The sequence below is a fragment of the Anarrhichthys ocellatus genome, unplaced genomic scaffold (assembly GCF_004355925.1).
Source record: "Anarrhichthys ocellatus isolate YVR2014 unplaced genomic scaffold, GSC_Weel_1.0 scaffold1, whole genome shotgun sequence".
Lineage (NCBI taxonomy): Eukaryota > Metazoa > Chordata > Actinopteri > Perciformes > Anarhichadidae > Anarrhichthys > Anarrhichthys ocellatus.
In genome coordinates this window covers 8,379,454-8,389,807 of record NW_022280031.1, presented here as the reverse complement: position 1 = coordinate 8,389,807, position 10,354 = coordinate 8,379,454, and the positions used below count along the sequence as shown (strand labels likewise).

General features: G+C 41.6%; 1 protein-coding gene across 1 annotated transcript in view; it reads right to left on the bottom strand.

Annotated features, from left to right (window-relative positions):
• LOC116383442 (retinoic acid receptor gamma-A-like) overlaps positions 1-8,863 on the bottom strand; it is a 33,090-nt gene extending 24,227 nt beyond the window's left edge. The window contains exon 1 of the mRNA XM_031847294.1: positions 8,729-8,863. The gene's annotated coding sequence lies outside the window, so the exon portion shown is untranslated. The remainder of the gene's footprint in view (positions 1-8,728) is intronic.
• Between the last annotated feature and the right edge of the window lie 1,491 nt (positions 8,864-10,354).

Genomic DNA, 10,354 nt, shown 5'->3' with positions numbered 1-10,354 from the left:
ACACACACACACACACACACACACACACACACACACACACACACACAACCAAATACATAATCTCCTGGTGGAAATAATAACAATAAAAATCACATGTCAATTTTACAGTAACATGCCTTTCCAGGACAAGGTCCCAGTTAATCTTGATAATTCACACATTTACATTAATGTTCAGCTTTTGTTGAAAATGTTTTAAAGACGTGTTGATCTGATTCGGAGGCTACAGTTTGTGGTGCTGTTGATTTGTATTGCATCATACGGAGTGGTGTTTCTAATATTTAGTCAGCCCTCACTGATATAAATGGGGTGGACAAAGTAATAGGCTAATCATCAGGCATCTGTGCTGCTACTATTAGAGTACAATTCTCCTACATCCTTTTGTTGTTGCAGCATCAATTTCTTCCCACACACACACATATTACACATTCACATACAAAGCCACAAAGTCAGCGCAGCGAGTGTTGTTTTTAAAGTCTTATTTCCCATATTGACATTTTTTCTGTAACTGCTTGGCTCTGCTGCGGTTTTTCTTCACTGCATAGGCCAGTTAGGGAGAGTCCCGGCGACTATTTTCACAAAGAACTTTTGTGTTTGAAGATCAGAAAATGTCAAACACAGGTTGGACAAAGTGTGTAGTGATTAAGAAAAGTGATTACATACATGGTGTGGAATGGTCACATTCTGCAAAACATAAGCATGCACATGCCTCTCTGAAAGCAGAACACAGAAACATACAAGCACGGGCATGTAGGCTGCAGAAGTGAACATACACAGATGTTCTGTGACTTTAATCATGTTCATGGGCGAGTAATCAGCGGAGAACACACTGCGTTCACACATGCTAAAGCTAAAGGTGCAATTGACCGAGAAAAAGTAAGTACAGGACGAGGATCCCTCCACAGATGTAGCTTTTGAGTATTTCGACTTGAAAAGAGACTTCAAGTTGACTCTCTAACCAATTTAAATTCAAAGACTGAAATCACCAGTATGGAAGCCAGATGTATAAAAGGATCGTGATGAGGGGGAAAAAAGTGTTGAAGGCTGAAAAAAAGGATGGAAAATGATAGAGGGAAACAGAGGAAAAGAAAGGGAGGTAGTTTCAAGCATCTGGCAGGCCATGTGTAAGAAGTGAACAGAGGCCTATTAATTAGAGCCATACTGGTAACTGGATTAATTAGAGAAAGAGCTGACTGTGGTAAAGCAGCATGGGAGGAGGCAGAAAAAACGGGCCGAGCAGTTGCAAAAAACATACATAAAAATGACGTCACGGTTTTATTTCCACTAATAAACTATGAAATAACGTGTGCCCAAGCCAAGGAATGGTTTCTTTCTCTCTAATGAGTAACACCCCTCCGCTCGCCCCCTCACTCTCCCTCCAGGGGGAATACACCTTTGGTAGGGCAACAAACGCAGTGCTGTGTCTCCGGGCCTCCAGGCCTCAATGCTGCTTTTATGAGACCTAGCTGGGTCAGGTCAGACTGGGTCACCTGGTCCTGGTCCTGCTGACACACCAACACATGCATTCACAGACATATACACAGACACACACACAACTGATGCTCCCTTTCCCAGACTATGGGGATTAAAAACAGCTTTAGTGTAAAAACGTTGGGGCTTTCCACCTCATACTGTCAACTTTGTTTTCACATAACTTCCATCAAACTACGCTTCTGGGAGCGACCTCATTGTGTTCAGCGCATTGCTGCAGAAGTTGTAAACATCTTTGAAATGACAAAAACAATTTCAATAACATGTTTTAAGTGCTTATTAGCAGAATCATCTGGACACGGTTACCCTGGGTGTAATTGTGACAAAACGTTATGGTTGAGGTTATAGTTATGACACCACACACACACACACGCACACACAGACACGGAAAGTCAGTACTGAGAGTCTGTCCACACTAAGCTGGTTGTCATTTAAATGTGAAAATGACGTGTCCAGAGAGTGTTAGGAGCCCACCTCACCAAATTTGCAACAAGTAAGCTGCATGATACCATTTATTTTCGCTCACTTTGACATGTTTAACTAATCAAAGCGAACAGCATACTTGCAGCCCCTGCATGCAAGAGAAGAGCCCTGTAGAACGCACAATCTGTGAGCGACAATCGTTTGTGAAAGGTGACACTGTAACTGCTTTCTTCTGCATGCAAGCGGCACTTGAACATTTGCCTTAGGTTGTTTTTATTAAAAACAGAGCCGACCCTGAGCTATTCGGTGCCCTATAGGCAAGATTTAAGCTGGTTCCCCCTTGTATCGCAGCCAGCTCCACCACCAATCATTGTGTTCATACACTCACACAGAAAATTTGGGATGAAGCTATGCAGATCATTTCTCAAAATTAAAAAAATGTGGTATAAGCTATTGGTGTGATGTTGTGGGCCACCCAGAACATAGGGCGTATATAATATGCTTCATAGTTATGTTGAGGGCTTTTTTGTAATACTTTTCATCCCTCATTTGGGGCGCCACGATGGATGGATGGCGCTCCTAGCATTGACCTCTACCGCCTATGTCTAGGGCCAGTTCTGCATAACAATCTTTTATTTTTATTATGGATATAGCAAGTAGTCATATACAGTAATTCCCAGCAGTGCAGAGTAAAAAGTTTGCTTAGTCAATTGCCCAGCATATAAACCAGTTCTTTTATAGACCATGTAACAGTATCCATCTGAAAGGACTAATAGCCCCTATAGTTTCCTGCCCTGTTCTTACTGTTTGGACAGGCTTCAAAGTGGCAGCAACTAAACAGCTGCATTGCTAGTGTTCAATGTATTGCATGGCGGCCATCATTACTTGTCAGCATGCATCAGCCTGTTTTGACAATCATTTTACTCTTTAAACAGTCCCTCTTCTTCGAGTCAAGTTGCTCACCCTCACCTTCTTTTTGTCTCAGTCATGAAATCCAATCAATGCCACATAGACAGGTTTCCTGCTCTCATTATTACTGACACTTCAAAGCAAACTCTCCTTGTAGGACCAGCGTTGTATGGAGGGACTGAATTTGAATAGGTCCAAAGTATTTGGAGAGGTTGGTCAGTGGTGGATGCCCCTTCTGTCTCCGCTACTGGTCCTTTTTGCCTCTTTCCCTCCTGTAAAGTTATAAGATGTGTTCTAAACTGAATCTGAGAGTCAATAAACATTGAGGTGTCTGGGTAGATTATCAGTAAAACAAACAGTTCTTGATGTAAAGGTGATCATCTTGACTTTAGTAAGCGTAATGTTCTAACTGTATGCTACCATGCATGGTCAACATTGTATATTTACGGCAAAGCATCATGTGTACAACGGGGCAAAGGAGTACAAGCACATTGCAAGCTTTAGCATTACAGTCAGAAGCTTTTAGATGCAGACGAACATAGAAGAAATGAGAACGGTAAATGTCAATATGTTAGCACTGTGAATGTTTCCATTACGTTTAAAGAGTGTCATTTAAATGACTCCAAACTAGTAACAAAAAAGCTAATAAATTCATCACACGATGTCCTTTACTGCGTATGATCGTGTGTAGCCTCAGTGTCGGCACATCAAATGGATTATGTTGAGGATGTTTTTCTTCGTGTCCTTAAAGTGAGTTCACTCTGGTGAGAGTGAACAAAAAAAACAGTCTGTCTGATGATAAACACGCTGATCTTTTGGACTGAGTACAGGACACATGAACTGAAAAGTCAATTTAAGTTCTTTAGTCTTGTCATGTGCACAACAATTACAGAGAACCAGTTGTTTCCTCTGGCCTCAGGCACACTCCAGCAATGCTCATTAATATCTACATAAAAGAAAATCACGCAAGTGAAAGATAAATCTGAATCTAAGACATAAAATAGTGCAAAATATAAACAAATACAGTAAAAGTAAAGTAACATAAACTTGTGTAGACAGTTTTTCACATGACTAAACTGAACGTAATGTAGTGAATGTATATGCGTCATAAGAAGTACTGGATATATTTAGAGAGGTCTAAACTGTTGTAAAGGAGTAAGTAAAAGTAAATAAGGGTGAAGGGAGGTTTTAAAGGTAGAGTGAATACAGTGATGCGTTCAGAAGTCTTTTAATCTGCAGCAGAAAGCTGTCCCTGAGCCTGGTGGTGCAGGACCCAGTGCTGCGGTACTGTATGCCAGATGGCAGCAGACAGAACATTTTGTGGAGTATTTGAGGATCAATCCGTCAAGTAAATAGAACATTTAAAAAAAAAATTGTTTTCTTCTCTTCTCAACTATTTAGTCATCTTTCGGTTTCCACACTTCCAGTGTGTGGGTTCGGTCCAGAGCGGTGTGAGTCAGCTGGAAAATAGGCAGCTATTCAATGGCTTTTTTCTTACTTTCTTTTTGAATTTGTGGGTTTTGTTATCGTTGTTATTTTGTGAACATGAGCTTTCCTTATCTGCTGTTCTGTCTCTTTTATTGTGAAATCTATGAAAAGATCATGGTTTTGCTCAGCTTGCAGACGTATCTATGGAGACATTAGAGTGTGATATTAGGAAGGAAATCACGAGGAGAGGAAAATACAATGTCTGCGTTTGAAACCAGAGTTTCTGCGTATGACATCGCGGCACAGAGTAAACTAAATGTCTGAGTGCATATGAAGGCTTAAAACTACCCAAGAAACAGCCAAATGCAAGGAAAAACATGACTTCAGCAAAGACAATTAGCTGTAAACCATAAAACCACAATCAAATCGGACTTATTCTGAGAGAATGCAGCCAAGATGATGTGTGCTGAACACTCCGAGAAGAAAATGCACATACTGACACACAGAAACCATTACAGAGGGGGAAAAACACAGGCACCATCACCCACAAACAACATAATTAGACTCTCCAACAAATGACCATACTATATTTTAAGTCAAACTGACATGTAGAAATGTCTTCTGACGAATACAAATATTGCTGCGCCATAAACCATCAGTGTCTGACAGACATCCTATTACCGCAAAATGGTTCTGGCTGTGGCAAACACTTATTTCCATTTTATTTAAGCCATTATGTTGTTTAGCTTAGTCAAGAATGTCTACACAGATGTATGTATTAGGCTTCAAAACAACATTTGTAATTTGTTTTCCATGTGTTTTTACTCAGAAACATATTTCAGAATGATTGCCAGACATTCATTTTATGAAAATGATTTCCAGTAAACAGGATCTGATCTACCTCGCCTAGTTTATAGAGGCTATTAAATAGAACCATGTTTGAAGTTTGAAGGGGACGATGTTGACAATCCATTTGGTCCCAGTGATGTCTCGACCTAAAGGCAATAATTCCACATTTTGGGAAATACATGATTTAGCTTTCTTACCGAGAGTTGGATGGGAAGAATTAAACATAATACGTTTAAATAATCAACATGTTGTGACACTTTATGTCTTGTTCAGTGTTGGGAAGTACTTAGTTCCACCCTCTCATGTCACTTCTGATTCCAAAGAACCAAGATGGCGCCGGCCAAAGTACCAAACTCAAGGCTTCTAAACCGTAGTTCACAAACCAATGGGTGAATGCGCCAACTTCCTATTTATAGTCTATGGTTTTCATTCTAAGCTATGCTTTGTAGTCAGGATACAAACATGAGAGTGGTATCAATCATCTCATCTAACTTTAAGTAAGAAAGACAACAAACTTAGTTCCAAAACATGCTGAATTATTCCTTTAACTTCCTTTAACTTCACACCCAAACCTAGACTTTCTTAGAATTCAGTCTTCAATCCACAAACATCTTTAAAAATAGAATTACAATATTTCTAAAAGAGGGATATTTCCATCATAAAGATATGTTTGTGGACACAACCACTGTTCTCAGAAAAGAGTATTAGAGTAGAGTCGTTATGCTGAATGCATTTGAAATTAGGGCTGTATCCTCAACGTTTCCATTTTCAAATTGACGATCAATAAAATTGACAAACAACTTTTTGCATAAGTAACTTTTTGAGTCAGTAAAACTACATGTTTAAGTTCAACAGCATATTTCTATAACATACTGAGATTTTAGTATTATCAAAACAAAGAAAGAATCGGAGGATCAAATAGGAAGGGTCATTAATTACATAAATGTTTATTGTTTTGTATTGTTTTACTTTGTTATGTAATGTGTCTTTGAGCATCTAGAAAAATACAAATTATTACTATTGTTAACATGGATTCATATGAAATATATAATCAAAAGACATTCGCACTACACCAAAGTACATATTGGAGTTACAGCAATCATCTCCACTCAGTATTGAACGATCTGAAAGTCTCCACCCTGTTTGTCTTTTACCACAAAGTGTCACTTCACTCTCGACAAACTTATAGCTTTACTCTTGTGCACAAATATAAACTGTCCGACATACTTGGAATAACACAGTGCGAATTCTGTGTTAGCCATGCTAATGGGATGATGATGTTGATAAAAGTAATGCTTCATAAAACACACAATGTTGTCATTATGTGGAGCCAAACCTGCAGGCTGCCGGGGGCCTCCAGGTCGGAGCCGGGGTCAGCCCCTGTCGCTCCAGGCTCAGCAGCCCGGGCCATGGGTCAGGCCTAATTGAGGCATTTGGTGGGCAGCTTTTCATTTAGTATTAAAGTGAAAAGTGTGTGCAAAGACTGCCTGCACCCCCCCCCCCCCCCACTGTCTATGTATTACACACTCAGAATCGGTGTCTTGCTGTTCCTTCACGCAGCAGAGGATTAGAAGGGACTTACCTGTACTGAAGAGAAGCCCCGGGCCATGATTAAACACACTGAGAAACTCTTTAGACACACTGAGACACATTCAGCCTTGAATTTAGACAAACTGCAGCGAAATCAATAATGAATGTGACAAGTGATTTCCAAATTTCTGAAGCCAATTGGATAGCCGAAACACAGCCGGTGCATGACGCTCTAAATAGCTGTGGACCATATGTAATTCAGCAGAACAAGAACACATTTGTGTGCTCTGCTCTTAAAAACAAGTAGCAAAAACCTCGCTTCTTCATTTTCTGTGTAGCCAGCATGAGAACAACCCTGTACATAATCAAACTCAGCTGACACCAACCAGCAAAGACGGAGGTTTCTTTTTTTAATATTGAGGATATAAAGAAGAAAGAAGTCAGTGAGACAGAGAGAGAAAGAGAAATCGGGGCCGGACAGCCTCCTTAGCCTGAGGGGCTGTCAGTCTTGAAAAGTGTAAAGAACAAAGATGAGATCGCAATGCAGTTAAAGGAGTTATATCCAGCACACCCAAACCCATGAACACACACACACACACACACACACACACACACATTTCTTTCTCCAAATGAGGAAACCAAAGAAAAAAAACAAGACTTAACCAAAAGCAGATGCATCCACCCTAAATGTTAGATTTTAAAAGCTGAAAAAAAGTTGGGACCTGGGATCAGAGAGACAGAGTTCCCTCAGTAGCCGGCACTCTGCGGACGTCCACAGAAAACGACCAAGTGACAGAGTTATATTTAGCAAGTCTGTCACTGCTCTCCAGAATGTGATCTCTAATATACTATGTATTGTTTACACCCAGCTGTTTATGTCCCCGCTTATAGACTCGTCCACCTCTCCCTGGGGACGTGCTGATGAGAATTCCTCCAGACATTAAGGAAAATGAATCTGGAATAGACTTGTCGAGACTTTGCTACAATAGCTCTTGCAGCGGGGCCTCGCATTGGAGCGCATAGCGTAGAGTGGCGTGCTCAGCAGTATGGTGTTAGCGGACAGACGAGGGCAGCTCGGATCAGCTGGAGGAAGCACTTAGCAGATAAATAGCATCCTAATCACAACCATCAATCATGCAACGTGTCTGTATTCATACAGCACATATCGCACAAAGGATGCTATTTGAAAGGATTAATAGACTGTGTAAAAAGGGGGACAGTATGTGTATTCACACACACACACACACACACACACACACACAATGCAAAGCAGCCGCAGCAGTGATTAGACACACAGCAGACTTGTCTTGTGATATCCGGAGTAGCCCTATTTCAGTGTTTCCATCCCGCTTATGTAATTGTGTGGATGGAAACCTGTTTACATAACCTTCGGGGGGGATGAGTGACTGCAGAGTGCGTTCATACTCAGATACACCAGACCTACTCAGCCATTTGTGATGTTGATGGAGTGATCCATCAAGTCTGACAGCCAGTCTGTTGGCTGAGAGCCTGCAGGCTGAAGCAGTCACTTTGTCTGCTGCTGGAAAAATGGCCTGAGACGGATTATCGGGCTCACCTGTAGCACTCAGACTACACCGAGATTGCAACAGAATGAAACAGTTTGTCGGGTTGGGAATAAACTGATGTGCATCCTTCAGCGGGGCAAAACAAATGAGGACACACACACACACACACACACACACACACACACACTCACACACACACACACACACACACACACACACACACACACTTCTCCACAAGCATTCATCTCCTCACATGGAGCACATGCAGGTCCAGCTTTCATTCCCCCTCCTTAGCGGTGTCTGTCTTTATTTATCGCTCGCTTGAAATCTCTGTTCTCAATTAAAGTTGTCCTCAGGAAACTCAATCTCTCCGCTTGTGCTGTCTCAGCAACACACACACAGACAAAGAGAGCGAGAGAGGGAGAGAGAGAGAGACAAGAGAAACACACACACACACACACACACACATCTCACTCATGCTCTGACATGTCTTCTTTTCTCACACACACACACTGCCAACAGAAGTTTCAAGGAAACAAAGAACTTGAAAAATGGAATTGAAAACCAAAACTTACCAGAAGTGTGATGTGAACGCGGCACACAGCGTGGTGGTTAGTGAGGCTTTAGCTGAGAAGGAGCGTAGTAGTTGTGTTTGCGACGATAGAGCTCAGCCTGTTGCATTCCGCCTCCCTCTCCTTTTCCCTTCTCTCTCTCTCTCTCTCTCTCGCTAACACACACCCTCTCTCCTTCTCTCTCCCTCTCTCTCTGCCTGTCCTCCTGAAATCATTGTGTACTTTGATTCACAAACCCTGCCTTTGTCACGTGATCCAACACTTCAAATATACAGCACATTTTTTACCAGCCACAGAATGCCCGAAGGAAGGGAAAACAGGGTCCAGAAAGCTTGGGTTTCAACTTGCTGCCCACCCCCTCTCTCCCCCAGTCCCTCTCTATCTCTTTGTCTCACAGTCTCTTTCTCTCTCTTTACCTCCACTCCTTCTACACTGTATTGTCAGTCAATGCTCTTTTGTTGGACTTCAAGTATGCGAGTGTTTGTTTTGCATTTCTAAATGTGTTCCTCTTCTGCTCACCATCCAAAGATAGGCCGACACTTACACACACAGCAGAGCGTCACATGCACACGCATACACACACACACACACACACTCTGATGAAACAGTCATTAACTCGCAGACATACACAACCACACATGCTGCAGAAGGCTGCACACCTTTGGGGATATCAGTGTCAGCCCTTGGCTTTCGCTCCATGTTTACAATGCCTTGACTTTGGGACCGTGGCCAGCTAATGTGGGAGTCCAGGGGCCTGGGGCCAATCAAGGGCCACTCAGTGCTTTATTGTGACTACATATCCCTGATGGGAAATAAATACTTTCAGCATCAGAGAGCTTATGACTCAGGACGGTGGAAGCTGTAAATGCAACGTTAAGCATCAAAATGTCCAAATATAACAAAATGAATAGAGAACGTGCAAACAGTGAGTCAGTCTGTACAGACTGAGCACATGAAAACAACTGTACAAATGAAACTTGTTTACAGTAACATCAATTGCAACTAATACTAAACACATAGCACATTTGAAGTGCTACGAATAAGAAGAGTATTCTGTACAAAACAAATTCCGCAGTATAGATATGTTGATGTACAGAGCCTGGTATATATGTTAGATGACTTCATTAAATCTCCAAAATGCAAACTACCATGAGCTGTTTTCCATCTTTCCTAGCCTGAGAAATACAAAGGGCCATTCTCCCGGCAGTCTCCGCACCTTTAAATCAGTTTAAGTGGACTCTTTTCCTCCTACAGGATTTTCCTAAGCAAATCAACCCAGCGGTTTTCTGCTAAGGAAGCCTTTAATGGCAATACATTTGATCCGTGATGAGATCAAACCTGGCCAGTCGGCCCCTGAGGGCCAGAGCTACCTGCCTCTTCATGTCAGAGATAAACCTGTCTGCTACTGTCTGACTGCCTCATGGCCAGTCCGCCTACTACCGTCAGGTAACCTTCCAAAACAAAAAGCTTTTCTTCACTTTCACTTTGATAGTAAGGTATTAAAACATGAAATAAATGTTTTTTGAGTTCGACATATATTCAGTTGAATGTTGTGTAACAATGACATGTTTGTACACTTCAGTAAATGATTCATTCAGTTTGTCCGAAAATTACCCAGAAAATTGCAAC